This window comes from Meriones unguiculatus, chromosome 17, assembly GCF_030254825.1.
Source record: "Meriones unguiculatus strain TT.TT164.6M chromosome 17, Bangor_MerUng_6.1, whole genome shotgun sequence".
Lineage (NCBI taxonomy): Eukaryota > Metazoa > Chordata > Mammalia > Rodentia > Muridae > Meriones > Meriones unguiculatus.
The window spans coordinates 33528270-33554182 of NC_083364.1; the positions used below are offsets into that span (position 1 = coordinate 33528270).

General features: G+C 46.2%; 1 pseudogene; it reads left to right on the forward strand.

Moving 5' to 3' along the window:
• The first annotated feature begins 3632 nt into the window (after positions 1-3632).
• On the forward strand, positions 3633-25913 carry LOC110566494 (spliceosome-associated protein CWC15 homolog; annotated as a pseudogene).

Sequence of the window (25913 nt, forward strand, 5' to 3'; positions counted from 1 at the left end):
CTCTGAGATCAGCAGGTGAGGCTCAGCCCTCCCTACTCATCCTTTGGGCAAACAGTCCAGAAAGAGGAGGTTGCCAAGATGAAAAAAGAACAGTGGGACGGGGCCACTTTCCTTGCTTCTCTTGCCCCCCAGCCTCCTTTTATTTTCAGGGGTGGAGGGGAGGGCACTCGTCTGGAGGTGAATCAAGGACTGTGTCTTTCATTTCTAAAGAGCAGCCTGCGAGGCCGAGGCAGAAGTCCCGTGACATGACTGGAGACACAAAATGGTATCTTAGCATCGAAGATCCCCTTTGAGGACAAGAAGAAAAGCCCTTTTCTTCCCAGCCCGGATTAGGCAAGGAGGGAATTCTCCGGAACATGTGTGCATTGTTTGGTGGAGGGCAGCCAGGCCGGCCCGGGGCTTGCTTCCCAAAGTCAGCCCAAGGAAGCTTGTCCCTATGTAATTAAAAGGGAATGGAAACAGCAGGGAGTCTTGTTCCAGGGCTGCCCACCAAAGTGGGGTCCCTGGGGGATGGTGTGGCCCAGGAAATTGGCTAAATTAATGGTTATGGAGGGCTTACTGACTGTGTGGGCCCCCGGAGGCAGAGAGAGGGCAGGACTAGGAGACTCCTCAAAGCCCTTTTGATGAAAGAGGGCAAAGAGAAACACTCTCAGAACAAGCATGTGGCAGCTCCTTGCCACCTGATTGGGGGTCCAAGATGCCCTGGGGACACAGCACCTGCAGCGAGGGGTCAGCCTCTCACCAAAAGCTGAGTGTCCCAAGGCCTTGTGTCCAGGCCCTCATTTATCCAGCTGATGCAAGCTGGCCCCTCACTTTCTCCAGCTGATGTTGAGGAGGGTCACAGGTCGTGGCCGGGCCTGGGGACCCTGGAGCTTACAAAGGAACACTTCCCTTGACAACAGAGTGTATGGAAAGCAGTCTCTTGTACTTGTCAATGGTCGAGTGTCTCACTCAGAAACAAGAAAACATAAAACAAAAAAAACCAAAACAACAACAACAAAAAAAAACAAACAAAAAACCCAACTGGAGGCTAAAATGCCTGCTAATTATGAAAAAAACAAAACAACAACAACAAAAAAAACCATGTTTTTTGTTTGTTTGTTTGTTTGTTTGTTTGTTTGTTTTTATAAAAGAATGTTATCAAAAACTCTGATGCTGATTTCCTGGAAACTCCAAGAATATAGAATTCATGCTTACGTTTTCCAGGCCCCTTTTGCAGGTGGTACTACTGAGGACTCCAGGCAACTTTCACCAACAATAGGGAAGTCCTTCATCCCCAGGCAGCCACAGCAAGATAACAAGATGACAGCTATGAAGCCGAGGAGTTGGAGTTCCCAAAGGCCACAGTGCATGAGCAGGCTTGGGCATTGGCTTTTTCTGGAGAGTAATGAATCTAAGTCAATATTGCCAAATAGACATGCCTTCTCTGGCTGTGCAAATATTGGGCCAAAGACTTGAGTACCGCCATGCTGTTGACAACTATGAGATGGTGGCATTGTTGTCTTTGTTCCCATGAAGTGCGGCTCATGGAGGCTGGCCTAACATCGTGTGTACATAGATGGTGTGTGAGGAGGCCCGTGTATTTGCTCTGCCAATACATGCCAGCAGCCAACCCTCAAACGCTCTTCCCCTCCATGGTGACAGCTGGGGCTGTTGGAAGCATATGCCCCATGGGGCTGCTAAAGAATGGCTAAGCCACACACATCTTTTCCTCCCTCGGGTTCATTTTTTTAATGGAGATATTTCTATTAAAGTGTAATGTACACAAGCCATTAGTGCAAGCTGACAAGTCTTCACCAACTACCGTACCCTGTGACTACTGAGCCCCGAGACCCAGGACATAAGCATTCCCAGCACCACACAGGCCCACTTGTATGCTTGCTTTATCCCCATCCAAGATGGCTTCCGTCGGAAATAAAATATAGAAGTTGTTTCTGTTGTAAGCCCCGAGATTTGGATATTTCCACCTTGGTGCTAGAAGCAAATACAATGTGTGTTTGTCCAGCAGGCATAATTGACAACACAGCCAGGAAGACGCAAGTGCAACTCAGCCTTTAATGTGAGCAAGCTCCCTCAGAACGTTGGCAACAAGGACCCATTCCAAAAAAGGCCAGAACTTGTATTCCTGAGCTCCCCACGGCCAGCATACAGTGGCTGACTCCTCCACCCCATTTTCAGCATGGGAGATGCAGAGGGGCCTGACCACATTGGATTGTGTCTGAGTCCGTATTGACACACAGCCTCAGGTGCTGTGTTGAAAAGGCCATCATGCCCTGCCTGCCTCTCCCCTCAATACTACTTTTCATCCCTAGAAAGCACGAGGCATCCCCACCGTGGGAGAGACCCTGACAGGCTAAGTCCTGAGTCTATGTCGAGAGCATCTCTGGCAAAATTCGAGATGTAGTGTTCGAGTACTTCTGAACACTACTTCTGAGAACAGTACTTCTGAGCCTGCCCCTGGCTCCTTTAGCCAACAGCCTTCTCCATTCTTGGGTGGCTTTTTTTAATTATTATTTATTTTATGTATTTATTACATATACATTGTTCTGCCTGCATGACAGCAGAGGACACCAGATCTCATTATAGATGGTTATAAGCCACCATGTGGTTGCTGGGAATTGAACTCAGGACCTCTGGAAGAGCAGCCAGTGCACTTGACCTGTGAGCCATCTCTCCAGCTCTTGATGGCTCTTGTCAAAGGACAAAAACAATCTCTCCCTACTAAGGATGCTTTATCATCTATCTATCTATCTATCTATCTATCTATCTATCTATCTATCTATCTCTATCTATCTATCCATCCATCCATCCATCTATCACTAACTCTCATCATACTCTTCCATCCGATCTAATCCTCCCTTGTATCCCCTTAATTCTGCAGCAGAATTTATTTCATCCCAGGATAGCCACCCCATCTCTATGATCATGGTCTTGCATGGTACAGACTTCAGGTCTACCTTTGAACTGTGCTGTCAATGTTGTGGCTTACCAACGGAGCTGGCTTGGAGATATTGAGGCTCTGGAGCCACTTGGAGGTCATGAGCAATCTCCTCAGATATTTTGCACACAGATTCCAGCAAGTGCCACCCCTTTCCCTGAGCATACACTGTGGTGCTGGACCTCAAATACTAGGATGCTAAGAGACTCAACTGACTAGAGATGGCAAGCCAAGCTGGGCCCCAACTGCTCGCCTCCACATGTGGCCCCAGGTGGCAAACAGCCTTTCAGTCATTGGAAAATTCATATATTATTTTGTCCTGAGGGCCTTTGCTTTACTTCCTTTCAAATCATGGCACTGGCAACATCACAGACCTAGCTATCAGAAGTGACCCAGTGGGTGTCAATGGTCCTTTCACAGTGGTCACATAGCAGATATCCCTCATATAAGATATTTACATTATGAATCATAACAGTAGCAAAATTACAGTTATGAAGCAGCAATGGAAATCATGTTATCATTGGGAGTCACCACAACATGAGGAATAATATTAAAGGGTTGTGGCATTAGGAAGGTTGAGAACCACTGCACCAAAGTTTCTGAAGGCTTGTAACTGGGGACCCATGGAGCCCTCAGAAGACCTCAGCAAAGATGAAAGGCAGATGGCACATTGGCATATGTGATGCTCAACATCATGTGCCACAGGAGAACTGCTGAGACACCCATGAGAAGGATAATAGACAAGGGAGTGAGCAACTTGCTGTTGGCACAGGCCTTTACTTGGAAGGGAAACTTGCAGAAGGAGGTCTCTGTAAGAACTGAAGCCAGCTATCCTCTTCCCAGCCAAGGTAGGTAGAGGGCAGAGAAGAGATGATGGGTTAGGAAGCTAAAGAGTTTCCCTTTTTGGCCCACAGTTGGCCACTGCCAGAGGTAACTAATGAGTCAGTTCAAGAATGTTGGGTAAGAATGATGGCCTCTCTCCTGGAGGCCATCACTGCGGTCACAGGGGAAGGGCAGTCCAGAATCTAGAGAAACAAGTTATTCTTATTCTAGGAACCAAATTATTTAGTTACTGGAATTGTGACAGTTCAGCCAACAGGAGTTGTACAAAATGGCCCTTGGTAACAATTGCAAGTTAAAAACAATGAGATACTAAGAGTTGCAATGGTATGTGGATGATCCTCTGAAGTTACAGTGTTGAACTACCACCAGAAAGAAAAGAGGACAACAGCAGCCAGGCCAACGTTTGAACCTGCAAGAGGTAGATGAGGAATAGGAGAAGGAGATTTGAGCCACATCTCAAAGCAGAGACCTTCCCTCTCAAACAAAGATAAAATACAGACAAACTACATAGGATGCCTGCCCCCTGAAGATGTTCAAAACCATGACTTCAGGAGGGAGTTGAAAGAGAGATAGACAAGGACAGAGTAACAGAGACAGAGACAGAGAGCTGCTGCAAGGGAAAAAATAGAGATCAACCAACCTGAGAACATACAACTTCCTCTTCAGTGTAAAGAAGCCTGGAATAGACCAGATTCCTGCTGCCAAGCTTTATGCCCACAATTCTCTCACAGAGGAAGAAGATGGGCACTCTTAAGAGGGGAGCTACAATGATCATACCTTGGCTTTTCTTGCAGAGCTGGAGGACATCAAGAAGGGAAAAGCCGAAGACCAGCCCAGGAAGGAACAAGAGCAAAAAGCAGAGGAGGAGGATCTGGAAGATATTCTAACTGGAAACCCTCTCCTTAATTTCATTGGCCCATCCCAGCCTCAGGCCAACTTCAAGGTTAAAAGAAAGTGAGATGAGCTGGGGTATGGTGCTGCCTGCTGGTAATCTCAGTGCTCGGGGAGGCAGAGGCAGGTGGATCTCTATGAACCCCAGGCCAGCCTGGTCTACAAAGCAAGGCCAGGACAGCCAAGGCTACATGGAGAAACCTTGTCTCAAAAAAAAAAAACAAAAACCAACCAAATAAACGAAAAGGTGGGATGATGATGTTGTTTTCTTTAAAGAGCCGTACAAAGAGTATAGATGATCAGAAGACAGAAGATCTGTAAACAATGCACTGAGATCTGAATTTCACTAAAAATTCACAAAAGAATACGAACAGTATGTTTTTATGTGCTTAATTAAAGACTAAAATGTCAAAAACGAAACAGAACAATGAGATGCACTGACAGTGCCACACGGCACTGAGGAAGCGGGCAGCAGGGGTCCCAACTGGACACAGCTTCTTAGACCAGCCAGCACAAACATTCTGAAGGGCTGGCGACACGATGAGAGTAAACATGTGGACCCCACGATCTGGGGATGTTGCTCTTTTTCTGAATGACTTGAAAATTTATGTCCACGTGAAAACATCAACACGAGACAGTAATGGGAGGGGGAATGCAGAGAGCTTTCAGGGCAGTCAAACCACTATGTGGGTACCATCATGGAGAATACATGTCACTGTGCTCTGGCCTAAGTACGGTCAATGTTTAACACCAAGAGTGAGGCCTAATGTTAACCTGTCTCTAAATGATCATGATGCACCCCTGTAGACTGTAACAACACGTCATTCATCCGGATGTTGCTAAGGATGTGCTAAGCACGCACAGAGATAGGTCTGTCGAAAGCTATGACCCTAGTTTTTCTGTGAACCTAAAATTGCTCTTGAAAAACTGTACTAGACACCATTGTAGCATCGTTTTTAACCATACAATGAAGATAAAAATCATTTTTGGAGATGAAGAGGCAAGTGGAATAGTAAGACTGGGGTAGTGCCATCCCCAAACACAGACAGTCCTGGGTTGTATAAGAAAGGAAGCTGAGCAAGCCGGTAAGCAGCATTCCTCCATGATCTCTACTTCAGTTTCTGCCTCCAGGTTCCTGCCCCGACTTCCTTCAATAATAGCTTATGACTTGGAAGTGTAAGCCAAATAAATCTTTTCTTCCTCCAAGTGGCTGTTAGTCAGTGTTTTATCACAGTAACAGGAAAAGTGGACACCATGCAAGCGTGGGGTGTAAATTTGGTACCTAGAACCCACATAAAAGAGCCAGGTGTCATGAGGCACACCTGTAATCCCAGCACTGAGGAGCTGAAGACAGGAGAATCTCTACGGATCATTGAGCAGCCAGTTCAGATTACTTGGCAACCTACAGGCCAGTAAGAAACCCAGTCTCAAAAAATGGTAGGCAGCGCCTAAGAAACAGCTCTTGAGGTTGACCTCTGGCCTTTACAGACATACTGCACATACTAACAAGTCTAAGCACGAACATGCATGCGCACATACACATAGTCCCTGCTCCCTTCTCCCTAACATAAAATAGGCTCAGATGGGTCACGTCAAATACACAGTGGACATGGATGGGAAGGCAGGTCTCTTGCCTCTGCTAGAGTTCAGGCTTATGAGAGTTCAAGAAAGAAGAAGAGAAGAATTTTTACAGGTATATGTCGCATTTAAAAAGATACAATGGTCATTCTCTAAATTAAATCGGTAATTCCAAAGTTATGCAAAAATCATCACACAAGACATCATAATCCCACATACTTTTCACCCAGACTCCTCCCCAGTCACTGAAGGTCTACTCTGCTTTACAACACCAATTCGGCTCAGCAGGTAAAAGCCCACGCTATGCAAGCCTGGCAGCCCGAGCTCAACCCCAGACTACACATAAGAAGCCAGAGACAGTGGCATATAGCGGTAATCCCGACAGTGACATGGGGGGCAGAGGCAGAAGACTCCCCTGTAAGACTGTGAGCTAGCTAGCCTGGCAGAAACAAGAGACGCTGTGTCTCAGCAAGGTGTATGGCTAGAACCAACTCCCAAACAAAACACTGTCCTCCAACCTCCACACACATGCCCCCATAATTAACAATTATTATTATTATTATTACCATCACTATAATATTTAATTTAATCATTTTAAATTAAGTTTTGAGAAGTCTGCTGCAGAGGCTGAGGTGACTGCTCAGCAGTTAAGAACACTGGCTGTTCTTCCAGAGGACCCAGTTTCAATTTCTGGCGCCAACATGGCAGCTCACAACCATCTCCAACTCCATTCCTCAGACTCTGATGCCCTTTTCTGACCTCCCACTGCATACATATGGTACAGAGACATACATACAAGCAAAACACCCACACACAGAAACAATTATAAACAATTTAACCTTTTTTTTCCCCTTTAAGGCTATTACATTTGCTTTGAACTTGTGAGTTCAGACTATTTCCATTTAGTGTGATTATTGCTGTGCTACATTTAAATCTATCCTCTCGCTGATTCTCCTTGCTCAGTTTACTTTTTATTGTCTTCTCCCCTTTTCCTTCTTCATCTCAGTTAACTGAATGGAATTTATGATTCTGTTTAATCTCCTCTATCGGCTGTTAGCTATAAGTCTATTCAGCTTTGCTAGCTTTGAGTTTATGGTGCACATCGCTAAACCAAACACCAGACTTTATCTGTGAGAGCCTCCCCATGTGCTTCTGTCGAGACTGGCTGGCCAGCTAGATCTCCGAGCACTGCAATGTGGTTAGCAGCACAAATTCCAGCTGACTTTGGTTCGAGTTTTACTGTCATTAGTGAGATTCCAAAACCTGTATGAAACTTGGATCTTCATCGTTAAAAAAAAAAAAAAAAAAAGTGATAAGAATAATGACTAAATCTTAGATTTTTGTTAATGGTTAAATATGACAGCATGTAAAATGCAACTGGAAATGTTGGTTTCCTCACTCTCCCTCGATGTGTGGGTATGGGTGCATACATTTAAACAAGGTCTCTGTATCACAGACTAGACTTGATTCTGTATTTGAATGGTGGTGGATTTCAACTTCTGATCTTCTTGTCTTTATCTCCCAAATGCTGGGATTATGGGTATACGTACCAGTGTGGTTTACGTGGTGATGTGAATCAAACCCAACGTGTGTGTGTTAGGTGAGCAATCTACTGACTGAGCTTCATAACCAGCCCTCAGATGTTTGTAAGAAGAAATGGACAGACTGAGTCTAAAGTTCGTGAGGCAACACAAAAGACATAGAAACTCAAATAAACCTTCCTGAAAAGAATGACCAATACTGCCTGATATCAGGACTTATGATAAAGCTAACAGACTGAGTCTAAAGTTCGTGAGGCAACACAAAAGACATAGAAACTCAAATAAACCTTCCTGAAAAGAATGACCAATACTACCTGATATCAGGACTTATGATAAAGCTAACATTCAATAAAAGGTGACTTGGCATGATGACAGATAAATAGGTCAACTAAAAACAAAAACAAAAACAAACAAACAAAACAGCTCGGTGACCTCACAAATAGACCCACCAATACAGGGATACTTGATTTTTCAACAAAAATTTGAGAGCAATTCAGTGAACATTTTTTTTGTCAAGATGCTAAAACAACTGCACTGAACTGGACATTTCACTACAGGTCACAGTGAACTGGGCCTGGAAATACTGAATGGAAAATCCCTTTTAAATCATGTGCCATCCTAAGTAGTATGGTAAAATCACACTAAAGCTGGACAAATGTAGTAAGTCATTGTTTTATTCAGAGTATTCACGCTGTATCCCCTGTCTTGTTAGTCGGTTCGTGGAGAGCTGAGTAATCAGGTCATCTGTCATGGTATCAGAGCACCTGTTTAAAAGCAGCTGTTGCACAGAGTCCTAGCAGACCCTTAGGTCCCAAATGGATTGAAAGGTGGGAGAGATGACAGTCTGGTGAGCTTGTTCATTCACTTATATGTGTGTAAAAGGAACTTTTATTCACCTGATGTAATTGTCAGCTTGGAGGCTTACTGCCTCTGTCTGCTAACCTAGGCCTTATTCTGGAAGCTTGTAGCCTCCGTACAATCTACTCTCGGCCTATAATGTTTTCATCCTCTGAGATTTACTGCTGAATAAGCTCACCCTTTCTAGTCCTCTGGCTGGCTGGTTCAATTTAGCTGTCCTGGCTCAAACTCCTCCTCAAGATGAGTGATTCAGACTGGCTTCTCAGCTTCTGACTGAATTGCTAGCTTGGCCTCATACTTTCTTTGGCAATCTGTTCTAAACTTCTGGCTCCTTCTCATTCTCTCTTCAACCTCTCTCTGCAAAACTGCTTCCTCTCTCTATCATTCTCTGTGCTGCTCCCTTACGTAGCTTCCCTTTCCTCTTTTCTTGTGAGAGTTGAATGTATCTTATTGGGTCAAATCTTTCTCTGATTCATCACTTTTCCTACTACTCAATTAGACATCACTTTTAGATATGGGTGCTTCCTTCTGCAAACTAACTTTACCTTCATTACTTGGGATTAAAGGTATGTATTACCCACGCCTGGACCTAAGCTTTTCTTTACTGAAACTTACCTTATACCAGGCTGGCCTTGAACTCAGAGATATGCTTGCCTCTGTCTGCCAGGATTAAAGGTATGTGCCACTACCAAATTCCAGCCAGATAACAGAGACCTAGAAGGTCTTTTGATGTGATCTCTTGCCAGAGCAGCCATGCTCTGTATTAAAATTCCCTTAAATTTGTGCTTCTTGCCTGTGGACACAACCTGACCAGCCAGCTGCGTTATGTTCCTGCTTCTGAGAAACCTGACCCACAGTTCTGAGGCCTTCTGAATATTGCAAGGGTAATTGAGAGTTTGGACTAGCCTATAATATTACAAGCAGTGCTTAGTGACTCTTCCTGGTGAGATTCGGAAACAGAACGTGGTTAGAAATGAAGAAAGTAAGGGGTACGCTCTTAAGCTTTCAGAGGATACAAGGACTCTATCAGAATCTGGGTTAGAGGGCATTCATATTATTCTGGCAAAGAATGTGGCTGTGTTTTGCCCATATCCTGAAATTTTAAGTGAGGCTGAATTGAAAAGGACGTGGGGTAGGAGCGATGGTTCAGAGGTTAAGAACACTGGCTGCTCTTTCAGGTTCAATTCCCAGCACCCACATAATGGCTCATAACTATCTATAATTCCAGTCCAGGGGATCTGATTATATCTGCTGGATTCCACTAGGAATGTACAACATGGTGCGCAAACACACATATAGGTAAAATGTCTACACACATAAAATAAAATAAACTTAAATAGAATTGGACAAAGTTGTTTGGAAGATGAAATCTCAAGACAATATAATATCTGTGCTATAGTACAATTATTGTTAAAACTCTGCTTATACAAAATCGAATGATCCGATTAAAAACACAAATAACAAATATGAATAAATATTTTATAGCTGGGCATAGTGGCGCATGCCTTTAATCCCAGCACTAGGAAGGCTGAGGTTGGCAAATCTCTGTGAGTTCAAAACCAGCCTGGTCTACAAATCTAGTTACAGGACAGCCAGGGCTACACAGAGAAACCCTGTTTCAAAAAATCGAACAAACAAACAAATGAAAACATTTCACAAAGAAAGAAGATGCACAGTAGTGCATAAGCACCTGGAAATCCAAGACACTCCACTGTACGTCTTCAGGGTGACTGGGATGAAGCTGAAATAGCAGTGTAACAGGTTTCCCTACATAGCCCTGGCTGTCCTGAACTAGCTCTGTCCACCAGGCTGGCCTCAAACTCAGAGACCCACCTGCCTGTGCCTCCTGAGTGCTGGGATCAAGGTGTGTGCCACCACCGCGTGACTACAGTTTCTTAAAATATACTAAATGTAGAACTCTCTTTGATCCAGCCATTTCATTCCTAAGTGTCTACCCAAGAGAAACAAAGGCATGCACTTGTACAGAGATTTACATCCAGTACTCACAGCAACGTCGCTTATAGAGTCCCCAAATCTTGCAGAAACCAAATATGTACCAAGAAAAAAAAAAAAAAGAAAAGAAAGAAAAAAAAGCAAGAAACACATGGTGGTTTCTATCCTCACACTGGAGTACCAGCACGAAGTCTTTAATAGTGGACCCACAACAACATGGAAGAGTCTCAGAATGCATACCTGGAAAACAAGCCAGACTTTAATCAGTTTTGTTTTGTTTCTTTGATTATTTTTTGTTTTGCTTTGCTTTGTTTTGAGACAGGCTGTCTCTTTACTAGCTCTGCCTGACCTAGGACTTTCTAGTGTGGACTGGGATGGCCTTGAACCTCCAAAGAGAAGCCATACTTCGGTAGTCATTTAAAAGTTGAAAATTTTAGACGTGTTATCATCACTGGTTGCTTTTGTCCTGAACCAGAAACACTAATGTTATCAGTGACTTGAACCTTTGTAAGTGGAAAATAATTTCAAAAACTGGACCTTTTGTTTTCTGAGATGAAAGCCATTCCGAGGAGAGCAGTTAGTTAGGTGTTTGTTTAATCCATGAGTGCCATATATGTCCTCCCTACCTCTCACAGTCCTGTGGAGAGTTCCATCAGCCTGGTCCATCCACACCACCTTCGCTGTTATGCTGAGTCAGCTTAGATACGAACAAACCATACCTTGGTCCAGGAGATTACAATGGAGCTGCCTGCCAGCTGATTTACTTGCCTCTTCCTGCCAGGTTGGGGACTCCTTATATAGAGTCTTAAGTCCCAGGAAATATTAATCCCCCTGCAGGAACATTTTTTTTTTTTTTTAACAAGCCATGACAAAAACAAAGTGACAAGGATAAGGAAATCTTTTTTTTTTTTTAAAGACTTACTTATATATTATTTATACAGTGTTCTGCCTACATGTGTGTGTACACACCAGCAGAGGGCACCAGATATCATTATGAGCCGCCATGTGGTTGCTGGGAATTGAACTCTTCCTTTGGAAGAACAGACAGAGCTCTTAACCACTGAGCCATCTCTCCAGCCGGAGATAAGGAATTCTAAGAGCACAGAATGCTTATTATTTGAGGACTAGAACACCAAGTGGCTCATGCTCTTTAAAAACAAAACACAAGAGAATCAAGTGTGTATGAAAAAAAAAAAAAAACACAAAACAGAAGTAAATACAAATAAAAAACTAGGGTACGTTTTAGGATTTATTTATTTTTATTTTAAGTGTATGGATGGTTTGCCTGAATGTGTGGGTGTGCAACACCCATGGAGGCCAGAACAGTGTATCAGATTCCCTGGGACTGGAGTTCGCAAAGGTTGTGAGCTGATATGTGGCCATTGTAAACCAAATCCTATACGCAGACTTTTTTCCTTTGGCTACTTTGTTGGGCTCTTATATCTACTACCCTTCCACCGTGCCCCACCTTATTCCCTTCCAACCCCCTACCTAACTAACTAGGTAGGAGAAAAGGTTAGAGGGGGGAAGGGGCCTAGACCTCTTTAGACTACTTCCTGAAGATTGGGGCCTGGAGTTCCTTGGGGCAAGTCCAATCTTCATCGTCAGGACATCTCCAACCAGCAACCCAGCAATCCAGCAACAGCAAAAGCACCATCAGGGGCAGCAGCCACCTCAGGCCTCTCAGGGGCTCTCATTTACACCCTCTCAAGAGTCCCCAGATTTCCAAACACAAACTCTCTGCAGCTGGCAAAATTCACACTCCTCCTAGAGCACGAGACAAATCATGGTGAGCAGCTGTGGACAGTCTGGAGCGGTCCCATGTTCCACACCTGGGATTCAAACAAAAACATGTTCATATAACATAACTGGTTTTTTTTTAAGAAACCAAAATTCTCACTATAAGGTCCTTCGTAGGAGCAGCCAGTGCTCTTAACCACTGAGCCATCTCTCCAGTCCCACTAACAAGTTCCGTCAATAAAAAATAATAATAATATACATATATGGTCCTAAGAGTCACCAATATTAGGAACTGCAAGCTAATACATATCGATAGCCTATCTCTGGGTGCCTGAACAAGGAAAGCATAGGAGTTCAAAGGAACTTTGGGGTTGGAGTGTGTCCTCATTACACTTTCCGTGTTCTGAAACTTGTCGGCATTTTAAATATATCTAGCATGTTATATGTCATATATTTCAATTAAAAGGATAGAGTCCTATGTTATATAAACATGAATTTAAATTCTACATTTAAATTTCCCTTACACATTGTGTGAGCTTTATCATGTCACTGATCCTTCCGAAACTCTGTGATCCAGTAATATTAATGCTTCCAAGACTGTTCTGAGGGTAGGGTGATCTAATACTTGCAACATGACAAACAGGACGATTGTGACACAATACTTACTTCCCAAATGGTGACTGTTCTTGTGGTACTTCCTACTGCTCTTGGGGTGAGGTATTGGGGGCTTGGGGTATGGGGGAGAGGGTCGGGGGCTCAGGGGGTGGGGAAGGGGGAATGCTCAGTAAAGTTGCATGCTTCCTCCACCTTCCCTTCCCCTACTGAATCCTATGTTTGGCAGAAAAGCCAGCACTCTAGAGGAAACATTGAGTATATCAAGTAGAACACTTAGGTTTCTGCACTTGGCATGTAGCTCAGGCTTCATCTTGTCTCACATATTTGTGGCTGATGTTGAACCCACCAGGGAAGGGCTTGGACAGTCCTAAGCACTGGCCTAAACAGATGCTGGAGCCTCTCTTCCTCCTAGGCTTGTAAGGAACCTTCCACATCCACAAATGTAGAGCAACTGCAGGTTGGAGCCTGCTTTTTCTCCAGCCTGGAGCAAGCAAGCACTTTGAGGGAGGGCAGGCCTATTGTCCGGGAGGTTTCCTTGGCCACAAAGGCACTGCTGATATCCCCGCAGTCCTGAAACCAAACTAGACTAGAACTTTCATGACAGAACAAGGCCTGCTCTGTGAGGCTGAAACTTCAGTAGCATGTCAGAATGGCTACTAGTCTTTCCAGTCTCTCAGAGAGAGATGGTCAGGAGGAGCCAGGGGTGTGGTGGCTGAGGGGGAGGGTGGCAGTGGCAGGCTCAGCGTGGGTGTGTTCCATGTGAAGGCAGCTTGCAAGCATCTGGTACCCATTTTCCTGGTGGCAGGTGGCAGAGCTGTTTCCAGAGGAGGGCCTGGCTGACAAATGAGCTCTCATGAGCTGTGAGTTCTGAGTTCTGCAGATGTTCATAAACATTACAGTCTGGCATTCGGGAACTTCTAGCAGAAAGAGGGCTGTGCAAGGCCACAAATGCTAAGAGCTCTGCCCTGTTTCCACATTTCAGAGGCAGCAGTGACAAGTCCAAGCCTTCAGTAAGTAACACAGAGTTGCATTGGGGCTGCGTGGGATGGGAGGACAAGACTGCATGAACTTACATGGAGCTTGCAGTGTCAAGAAGGATCTTGAAAGTCGCTGAGCTTCTCTGGGCCTCTGCTCCTGCCTCTGACAATTTGCAACCCATTAGCCCAAGGACTGCCATAGTTTGATATGCAAACAAATGAAATGGCATGTGCCAGTGTAAGGGTCCGAAAATCGATGAAGACCCCAGACTCAAGTCGTATGTAAAAGCACATAGGGGTTGACCACTCATACAAAATTGGTGACCATGAAGGGAACTCGAAGGCTCTTTTAAAGGCTTTTGGGGGAATTTCAACTGTGGCTATGTGGCTTCTATGGGGATTGACCAGTGCCCATGGAAGATGTATTTGTACAGTTTTGATTGGTCTTCACAATCAGCAGTCGCTGATTGGTTGCCTGTCTACTGTGGTCTCCAGGAAATGGTCAAGTAGGAAATGGAAGGGTGGCAAGGAATTTGGCATTGCTTTTGGGCCCAGACTCAAAATGGAGTGAGTCAGGTCCTCTCAGCACATCTCCAGGGTCTCAAACAGCATATATCTTAGGCTTCTTATTGGACCCACGGTAGCTGAGAGACGTCAAAGCAGAGCCACAGGAGCCCATAAATATACATTTCCAGAGAAGGTATCCCCACCCCACACACTTCACTCTGAGGGCCCAGACACACCTGCTTACTATCAAAGAGATGGAGGTCCCGGTTGTCTCATCCTTAAGTCCCCACTCTGAGAACATGCATTTGACATCTCTCCCAGTCTGTGTTCTGATCACCCCTCTCAATGCAAAGAACTCTCAGAGATCTACCTGCTTCTGTTTCCCAGGATGCTGGGATTCAGGGTGTGTCATCACATCCTGCTCCGTATCTACATTTGTTTTTGTTTTTGTTTTTGTTTGTTTTTTTTGAGACAAAGCCTTCCAGGCTAGCCTCAAATTCACCATCCTCCTGCCTCAGCCTCCCAAAGGCTGAGATTCCTTGTGTGTGCCACCATGCTTAGCTCTTATATTTGTAATTTTACAAATATGTGACAGTGCTCTGCACAGACAAGCCACCCTCCCGGTCACTCAGTGTTCGTGGAGGTACAGTGACATGTCCAGACACGCACGGGTTGAGGGTCTGCTCTCACATCCTGAGTCCCCTGGCCAGCTCGGGCCATATGTGCACATCTGAGAGCAAAAGGTGGGGAGGTTTACGTCATTAATGCAGGCTGCTGAAGAAGCCTTCAAGGAGCCCCCAGGTATCCCAGCAAGCTACAGTTCCAGTAAGTGTGGGGTGGGAGCTAGACAGGCTTAGCCTGCCTAATGTCAGACCCATATCCTATCCCCGGGACTTAGTATGTTAAAGGCCCTCAGGGCATTGTTTCTGAAACTGTCGGTCTCAACCACTTCAGGGGTTGAACTGCCCTTTCACAGAGCTCGCCTAAGATCATCAGAAAACATGGGTATTTACATTATGATTCATAAAAGTAGCAAAATTACAACTATGAAGTGGCAGTGAAAAAAATTTTATTGTTTGGGGGTCGGGGGAGTCACCACAACATGAGGAACTGTATCAAAGGGTCACAGCATTAGGAAGGCTGAGAACCACTGACATAGGGGAGAAGGGGGCAGGTAAACACTAGCTTACTACCTCTGTCATTTTTTTTGCTGTGTTTTTTAATGGGCAAAAAATGACAGAGACAGGGAGATTGGGACCTCAAGATGGGGACAGAAAAACACTGTGGAAGTAGTGGATCTGGACAAGTTACTCTCAGAGAGCTGGGGAAAGAGAAATACTGTGGAGGTTGTAGGCCTCGACAAGTTCTCCAGAGAAAGAGCAAGCATGAGAGAGGGACAGACAGAGAGAAAGATGGCGAGACAGAGACAGAGACAGAGATTGATGAGTAGTGGGGATCAAACGAAAGCTCTCTGGAGATGGACCTGGGAACAAGGAAAAAGTGAATGGGAGACATGATGAGCCTTGGCCTCCTCAACTTACCTGATTCGGAGTTCACTAATTAAGGCCACCACTCCAGATTCAAGAGGTTCACCTGCTGCCGAGTTCCAAGCTTACCATTTTATCAAGAGATAATTTGAAAATTCACGATCTCTTAAGTGGAAAATGTTATATTTTTAGGATATGCACAATTTCTACTGGATCCTTAATTAAAGAGAAATTCCCCGATCCTGTTATAAACCAATCTAGCAGTTTCCACGAACTCATTGTAACCACGTGCATGGGTGCACGCACGCGCACACACACACACACACACACACAGACACTCACACAAAAGCAAGTGACGCTGGCAGTCAGTTTCCTCTACATTCTTTATGAGCAGACAAGTTTTTCATGGCTGGAGCCCAAGTCGCTTCCTGACAGGCAGGGGGCTCCCCTGCTGGGAACAGCTCACACCTGGAAGGTCTGTGTGGTTAGGTGCTGTCGGAAGGGGCTGCAGGGCACAGTGTGACAGTGCTGTGGAGAACCGAGTCACTCTGCAAGCCACAGGGACCCTCCTTCTGGGGCAGTCACAGCCCTCACAAAGCCCAGGAAGGAGCTATTGAGATTTAATTGTGCAAGCCCACGTGGCTGATGGGAAGGACCGGGAAGGAGGCTCAAGGGGCTTCTTTCTCCTTGCTTTTCTTTCTTCTCTCTCTCTCTTTTTTTACTCTCCCCTCCAACCCCCGACCGATAGAATTAAAAGAAACGATGCGTCTGTCTCTTGCGGCCTGGGGACTTTCTTAGGGTTCTCTCTGTAGTGTTATTTGACAAAAAAGACAAAACCCCCCAAACAAAACACAGTTGTATTAACACAAAAGTCTAACTCCACGGTTGACGTCTCCCTTTCCATTCCCAGGGACGGTTTTCCAAATGAACCCCCGCTTGTCCCGGCAGACAATGGGGTCCCCTGAGAGCTGCACGTGATCAGCCCAGTGAGTGAGAGGCCAGCAGGTCAGTGGCCCGGTCTCTGTGACCTCCCCTCTCTGTGAATGGGGGAGGCTGGGCTCTGTTTTGAGGCGGTGTCTCTTGTGATCAGCTGCGATGCCAAATGCTCAGTGCTCAGGACAGGGGCATGATGTTGCTCCCAAAGCCGGGCATCATCTTCTGTGTAGCTGTCTTTTCTGTATCCCCAGGAGAAGCTGCCCTGGCACCCAGTACAGACACGGAAGGGGCAGGAGCAGTGAAGAGGGGGAGGTGGGCATATTGGCTGGACAAAGATGAACGGGCGTGTGCATCTGCCTACCTGTGTGTCTGCGCGTGTACTTTTAGATTCATATCTAAAACGAAAAGATGGCTGAGCCCAGAAAACAGAGCCAGGCTCTAGGGTGTGGAATTGATATTTGTAGATTCCCTAGGCTCTCTGAGGTACTCCACAATTACAGAGACATTTTGGGAGCCCCTGCCCATTGGTAAGTGAGTCAGGGAACCAATTCACAGGCATGGGGAAGGGGGAATGGGAGCGGTGACAGCACCCACCAGAGACCTTCTTGGATGTCGTGAAGTTATGTATAAGGACAGGTCACCCTCTCAGGTCAAATCTCACGTCTGCTCACCTGGAGCTGCTACTCAAGGGTACAGGAAGTGAAGGTGCAGTAGGGTTGACAGTTTTTAGAGGTGTCCAGAGAACAAACTGGGAAGTGCCTCAAGTCCTTTGTTCTAGAGCTGTTGAGAGAGAGCAAAGCCTCTTTAGAAGGCTAGGCTGGGAAGTGCCACCACAGAGCTGCATCAGAAAGTGCTTCCTGTCCCTGTTGCCGACCGACCGTGTGACCCTGTGCGGTTGGTGTAAGTTTTAATGAAAGAATGATTCAGCTGGCGCCTGGTGCAGTCATGTGGCCCGGATCAGTAGGGTCCCAGGGGCAATGAAAGCCGGCTAACAGACAGCACAAGCCTTCTCTAATGCTAATTAAGTGGATGCAGAATGCTAGCCCAACCCTTTCCCCAGGTTAGTGGTTGCTGACAGGAAATCCAAGTTCCCCAGTGACTGAGGAAGCAGTCTAGACCAGCCCTCCATGATGATAAGACCTCCTATCTCAGCCTCCAGGGATGACCTAAAAGAGCTTAAACACACACACACACACACACACACACACACACACACACACACACTGTGTGTTAGGTGAGATGCTTGTCCAGCTCTTCAGGGTTTAGGAAAACTTTTAAGTGAAGGATTTGGGGATTCCCCATCAATTCTGGATTCTAATTTAATTTCAACAATGATCTGAACTTGTTTTTTGAAGTCAGTGAGTTTCCTTTGATCAGTCTGAGAATGAATTAACAGGCAGCTGGGATGCAGGCACAGCCTGCCCCCACTCCCACCAGTCCACCTAAAATGGGAGTCCATGGGAGGATGATACCCCGGCCCCAGCTCCTGGAAGGTAATCAGCCCAAGATTGAGGCCAGTATCTGTGACTATCATTAGATACCTCAAACTGAGCAGGACTGAGCATACTTGAAGCTATCCTGAAATTTTTCACTTAGTACATATTGGACAGCCTTCACTTTGGCAGATACTTCAGCAGGCTTCCTGTGTGTACTCTTTAGCTGCTGCATACAGAAGGGCCACACAATAATCAGAGCCATGTAACAACAGCATTGAGGCCTTAGAAGAAAACGATCTTTCTATCACCGATGTGGCAAAGCAGACACTGCCAAACACTGGTCAGAGTAAAGACTGCCTTGGGGTGCACGCTCAGAGTAACAAGAATAGGTAGCTGACACTAACAATTACCAATTGTTGACAATTACCAGCAAGTACCTTTCAAACACTGTACACACTTTTCCTCTATGGCTTTGAGGAAGTCTACAAAGTAGGTGTCGTTGTTTCCATTATTACTGAGAAAAAGAGAAAAGACCTGGATTCAAATGTCAGGAAGAAGGCTCTGGATGCTTGCATTCATCCTTAAACTCATCAAAAAACATCTGAGGGGCCCCTTGGTTAAGAAGACCTGCTGTTCTTGCAGAGGACCCACATTCTGTTCTCAGTACCACATGGTGGCCCCCAATCATCTTTAGCTCCATTTTCAGGGAGTTCTGACACCCTCTTCTGGCCTTCATGGGTACACAAAATGGTACAGACACAAACGTATACAAACACTAATACTATGTATAATGTAAAATAAATATGTAAAATAAAAATAAATACCTCTCTCTCTCTCTCTCTCTCTCTCTTTCTCTCTCACACACACACACCCCTATACAAGCAGCCACCCTTACCTTTCCAAATTAATAGGATCCCTACTTTGGTTTTGCATTGTCAAGTCGAACATCATGACCAGTCAACAAACAATGCATGTCTTTGAGAGATGACAGCCCTCTCTTGATGGAAGGAGATGGTGGTCATGTCCTCTCTGGGGCATGGCTAACCACAGAGGAACAGGGACCAACTATCAGAGCATTGTACCCAGCTGACATCCAAAGACTGGCTTCAAGCACAGCAGAGGCCCCCCTCTCTGGGATCTTTTTCACAACTCCTGGGCCAGCACCAGCTACCTCATTGGTCTTTTTATCCAGTTTTGTCTGTTCATAGTCTCAGGCCTGAAGAAAAGACTATTTGGAGCTGGCCTGGCACATCTGTTCCCCGCAACTGATTACCTAAAGGCCAGCTGACCAATGGGCAGGTGGGCAGGAGCACAGCTAGTTCTCTAAGGCCAAAGATGCCTTCGGTACCTCCAGGAGAATCAAAGCCTACTGACTGAAAGTCCAGAACGTCCCTTCCACTGGAAAGCTGTGAAACAGAATTCCTGTATCCTCAGGGTAACACAGCTCAACAAGCTATTGATTACCCCGGACCAACTAGAAGCCAGGACCTTGATACCATGTGATTGCTCCTGGTATACAGGGCTGCAGGTGGCGATAACAGAAGGCGGCAGAGGTGACATTCTCTTGTGAGCCCAAGCTTCACTAGAAGCATTGGGTATACCCAGTGCAATGGGGACCAGTGACTCAGGTGGCCTGTCCTACACAGCTCTCCTGCTTCTCACTGTGACCTTGGGCACTAAACTAAAATCCCTTCCTTTTCTCTAATCTGCAATGGAAGGATAAGAAGAGGATGAGATTAAAATGAGAAGAAATATATAACACATGGTACCTGGCACTTAAACATTATCTGATCTTCTTTTCTTTTTGTTTGCTTGCCTGTTTTCTTGAGACAGGGTTTCTCTGTGTAGTTCTGGTTGTCCCATAGATCAGGCTGGCCTTACACTCAGAGACCCACCTGCCTCTGCCTCCTGAATGCTGAGGTTAAAGGCATGCACCACCAATGCTGGCCTAGTTCTATATTTTTTTAGCATCTCCATTTCGTAGATGGGAAAAAAAGAAATAAAACACAAGAAGTCCACTGAATTTCCCGAAATGATTCAGCTAAGCAATTGTATAGTAGGAGGATCCATTTCCAGGTCTTTCTTGCCTCCAAACTCTCCCTTTTACCCATCAACAAACCACCTCCAGGGACCTGCTGGGCTTAACACTGCCATTCAGGAGTTTCTGAGTTGTTTTCAGTTACTGATGTGATTCTGAAATGTCAGAGGTTTTCACTGACAGGGACAAGCTGCTCAGCTAATGGGAATAATCCAGCTGGTCAAAAGGCCCAGACCCTTCCACAAGAAATTTAAATAACAAGAAAATGTAGCAGATGAGAATCAGATACAGCATAGCTTGCGGGGGGGCGGGGGGGGGGAGCAGGAAGCTGCCATGCCTTTTCTGCTCTGCCACTAACATGCTGGGTGATAAGGAATCTGTAAGCCTTCTCTGGGTTCAGCTGAGTTTAAGACTTAGCTCCCTTGTAAAGGCTTTCTGAATAGTGAACTATTTTAACTTGGTCATTCCTTCAACACATTTTACCAAGCACCTACTGTACAACAGGAACTGTTTCAGGAGCTGGAAAGGCAGCAGGGAACATCCATAAGGCTTCAGTTTTTATCTGCAGATGGAGAGAGGGAATGATTATGGCCACAGAACTTCAATGCTCGGAAATTCGATGCACACGGCATCGTCCCAAAGACGGCTCCTGGCACAGCCCAAGTTTCCCTGGGAAAGAAATATTCCTGCTGAGAATCAAAGTCTATCAAAGGTGATGAGGGGAGAGGGGACAGGTTTCAGAGAGCAGGACACTGGTTTGTGAATTTGAGGAGCTAGTACATTTGAAGAAGCAAGGCAAGTGTAGTGTGGCTGGGTTCGAGGGAGAGGGGATAGAACCTGAGCAGAGAGGAAACCGGAGAGACAGCAGACTCCTGACGTAATGTTTGACCCACCCAAGCCAGTTAAGAGTTGAGATTTTTAACTTTAAATTGTTCAGTATAGGCATGGCTTGGTGGGTAAAGGTCCTTGTCACCAAGCCTGGTGATCTTCAGGATCTCAGGTGCTGGAAGGAGAGGACTGCCTCCTGAAAGTTGTCCTCTGACCTCCACACACACTATAGCACCCATGCCACACTTCCCAAAGAAATGCTTCTTAAAAGGTGGAGTTTTGTTGTTCTCATCAATTTAATGGTTCAGGAGTTCCTCAAGAGTTTAGGCTGGTTTGCAATGTCAAAGGCTCATCCTGGCCACATGGGAACGCTAAATCAGAGATAACCAGCAGCTGTTATAACAAAACTGAAAGACAGAGAGCCTGACACGGGGCAGCAGGCCCTGTAGAGAGGAGAGGAGAGGAGACAAGCAGTGAGGAATGTCCTGAGGTAGACTAGTAAACCTCACGGGGGAGTGGGGGTATCGGGAAACTGGACAGTACGTGGCTGTGACTTCTAGCTTGGCCACCTCAGAGCCCTTGGCGAAGTCTTCTTTCCTCTGAACGCACATGCTCCTGCATGGCCTCAATACATGCCATTGTCACATCCTCTCTGTGTTCACGGCGTAAGCCCTTCCCTCTTGCTTAGTCCAGAGCTTTGCATGAGTCCATCCAGCCATCAAGTGGCCATCTTGCCCTGGTCATCACTCTAGTGTGTTCAACACGGTACCATTTGACTCCCGAGCCCACCAACCTCCCTTACTCTGGGACTCCCTTCTCCGCCAACGGTACCGCTCTTCCACTAATCTGCTGTCACACACCCGTTGCCCCCTACCACAGGGAGGGAACAGGATGTACCGTACATCCCTGAGGCTTCAGGTTTGCCTTAGCTGACTGTGGCAAGAGAAGAGAGAGAGCAATTATGGCCTTCAGGACTCTGCCTGCGCTGCTGGCAGTAATGTTTTTTCCCTGGGTGTCAATACAAGCCCAGGGTCATTTTTCAGTGCTTGCCAATGGCTGTAATTGCATAGGCCTGAGAGGCTCTCTAGAGAATCCCCGCGGCTCTCCATTCTCTCCTCCCGGACAGTGCTCTATAGACGAACCCCAGGCTATGGATCATGTTTTTCACATAACCCGTTAATTACTAAATAAAACAACCCAGCTTTCAACCTGATTAGCCCAGATTAATAGCCAGCAGCGGGTTTCATGCGCCTGCACAATTTATCACTGAAAAGAACTGTGTCTTTAATGATTTAGCTACCTGGCCTAGCAGGGTCTGCTCGGGGCCATGGGCCTCCAAGAGGAGTTAATTGCTGTTCTTCGTTTCTGACCTGGAAGGGCCCAGGTGACAGTTCCTATTAGCCAGGCTTGGCCTGCCTGATGACAAAGGATGGCAGGAAGCCCTTCCTTCCCACTTTGTTCAGGAGATATATGGAGGTCAAGTGTCCCCAGCTCCAACACACCCCAGCTGCCTGATGAAACAGGTTGGCTCAACCTGTTAATTTATATACCTTTCCCCCTCCCCCTCTCCTTTCTTCCTCAATACGCTGAAAGAGTAAATCATTTTTGTCTTTAATTGTTAAATTTCAAGAAAAATGGTAAGACCCTTTCACAAAGATGAGATAAAACCAGGTTCGTTCAGGGTGGTATGGCTGTAGATTGTAGAAACGAGAGAACAGATTTCGGGTTTTTTGTTTGTGTTTTCCTTTTCATGGTGGTGGTTGTTTTCCTGTTTCCTTCTCCACTGCCTTTTAGCATGCTTTGCTTTTCGAGCATGGAAACAGAGCAACCAGATATATTCACTGTTTACCTTAGGAAGACCCTTTGACGAGCAGGCCCTTCAACGATCAGAACGGTTCGCTGGCACCAGATCTAATTCCTATGTTTTCCAGACCAGGATGCCGAGGCTCCAGGGAGGGGAAGCTAGTTAGTGGTCACTCTGAGGCTTATCAGGCCAGGGAGCTACAGAGCAGCCATTGCAAGCAGATAAAGGCAACTGGAGGGGCAGAGTTTCCCGTTTATAGATTACAACGGCAGTTATTTCTGAAGCATTATTGTGTCCAGACCTTTTGTTTACTAGACAGCCACTATGGCTGCTTTCCAGATGAAATGACTGCTCAGTGTTAGTGCAGCCTGATTGTGACTGATTGTGTCAGAGCAGGGCAGTCCTATGTCACTTCCTGCAGTGCTGGGCACTTTCAGATGTCTGCACTGTCCCAGGTCCTAGACAGTTGGTGGCCACAACTTCCTTATCTGGATTATGGCCACGGTGACTACTTTTTCAGACTATTCATGGATGTTACAAAGAGATACAATCAGTTCTTGTGTGTGGATTCCTATAAAACTGCTGAACTGTTGTGATTTTTTTTTTCCAATTATAGGGTTTGGGTTATTTTATTTATTTATTTATTTTTGGAGTGGTTTTTGGTCAGTAGAAAAGTTGGGCAGAAAGCACAGCTGCACCTCATGCATCTGTGGGCTCTGCACCTCCAGACTCAACCAAGAAAAGATCAAAAGGAGGAGGAGGAAAGTCGCAAGCGTGCCAACATTTTCCTAAATGACAACAGAACAGCATTGTGCTTACATTGTTTGGGTGTTACAAGGAATCTAGAGATGACTTAAAACATAGTAGAGGACATAACCCCATTATATGTACGTGCTATATTCTGTGATAGAAGGGCTCAGGCTTTTGTGTTAGGCAACGGCACAGAGGCTTCCCAGGTCCCTCCATCCCAGCTCAAACAAGTGAGGGGCCTCTGGCTGCCTGAGGTATAGCTGTCATGGTGACTATTCTTGGCTTACACCACCATGCTAATAAAACTTAAATTACATACTTTATAATCCACTAAAAAAAGAAATGGAAGTCTTAATCTTTTCTTCCCCTCACCCCAGTGGCAAAGCTCCTATTTCCTCTATGAAACAGGTGTTTTTTGTTTTTGTTTTTGTTTTTGTTTTTTTTTTCTCCCTCTGGAAATACTTTTGGACATCTCAAGCAGACAAACTCACTCTGGATTAAGAGGAGTTCCTTGCTGGGGCAATTTCAGTCTCCGTTTCATTCCGACTGCTCCCTCCAGGGCCCTCCTGATTTCCCCGCAGGAGCCTGTCTTCTCATCACCACCTAATCCACATCTTGTTCGTTTGTGAACTTCCTGGGCTTAGCACACTTCAGGGGCTTGGCATGCAAGTTGTTTTCCAGCTGCAGCGTTGCTAGCTTAATCTCTGCCTCTGAGCTAGATGGTGCCATGGGGCTTGAGAGCAAGGCACTTCTCAAAATTTACTTAGGCAGTTATTCAGATCCCGCTATTATTCTAACCCAAAGAGCCCAGCGCACACAGCAGTGGTGTTTACCTTCCCTGAAAGGCAAATTCGGGGTAGCCACCAGTGCGTTGGTCTCACAGGGTGTGCTTCTGAGAGCACAGGGCCCTCGCAGGGGACTGATACTGAAGGGGGGGGGGGGTCCCTGAAGTTATTTCTTTGGGTTGTAGAAATCTGGCTTAGTTAGCTTGGGTGAGCTGCTCTGCCTACCTACCAGGCAAGGCGGTGGACCCAAATGGGCCGGAAGTGGAAGAAAAAAGCCCAAGCTGCTATTTAAAGAAGCTTTCAGGGTTGTGCTCTGGCGACTGGAGAGAAGTTTTGTGTTGTTTGCGACTCACCAGTTCAGGCACGACACTGCAGTTCACTCATGACCCAGTTCCGACCCACGTTTGTCGCCGAGGGCTGTCAGTGAATATGTTACAATAAGCCTCCATTGCAGCAGGATCTGCCCAGGATGCCACAGACCTGGGACCCAATGACTGTCCCCCCGGGGGCCTCCACACCCCCCCCCCCCACCGCATGATCTCAGACAACATCTAATGCAGTCTGGCCTCCATTTCACCTTACGTCCCGCTTGGAAAGGCCCCAGAGCTCATTTCTGCATCCCCACTCTGCTTTTGGAAATGAGAAAACCCGGAGATGGAGCCACCGGCTCTTAACTCCAAGGCATCTTCTTTTTGAGGACCTTTTCCTTGGTTCCGGGTCTGAGAATGGGTGCTTACCAACTTCACAGATGGCCAAAGGGAAGCCAGATGGGCCTGAGGTAAACTCAGGGCTCTGCTGGCTCTGTGATCAACCCAGAGGAACAGTGGTCCCTAGTGGAAGCCAGCCCTCAGCCTGTAGACACAGATGGAGAGGAACTTCCTCTGCCCGGATCAATGCCTTTTCCCCCACGAATGAGAGAAAAATCAAACCCACGATGAATTTTCTCACACTGCCGGTGACAGAGAGAAGTGCCGGCTGGGGGATGAAGGGAGGGCGAAGGAGGCACTTGCCATTGAGCTTTTTCTGCCTATGCAATAGATCTTCATTATCTACACTGTCTCGTGGCTCCACTGACCCCCAGGGAGACGCTTCCCAGCGGAACTGCTTAATAAGCGACGGCTGGGGCTCCCGCCTTGCTCCTCCGTCAGCTCTTCGGGAGCCCTTCTGTCTCCTGGTTCAGCGTTTTCCTCCCTCTCAGCTGATCTCTGAGATGCTGGCCAGGCAGAAGGAAGGGCGCTGGCCGCCACATGCTCCGTTGGAAGGCAGTCAGCAGGAACCACAGTCGCTTGCCCAAGAGGAGGGGAAGACAAGGCTTCGGTTTGCACGTTTGCACGCTCTTCAGCACAGATGTCCTGTCAGGCACCCTCGCCGTACCCTCTACCCTGTAGTCACACTGCTTTTATTTTAA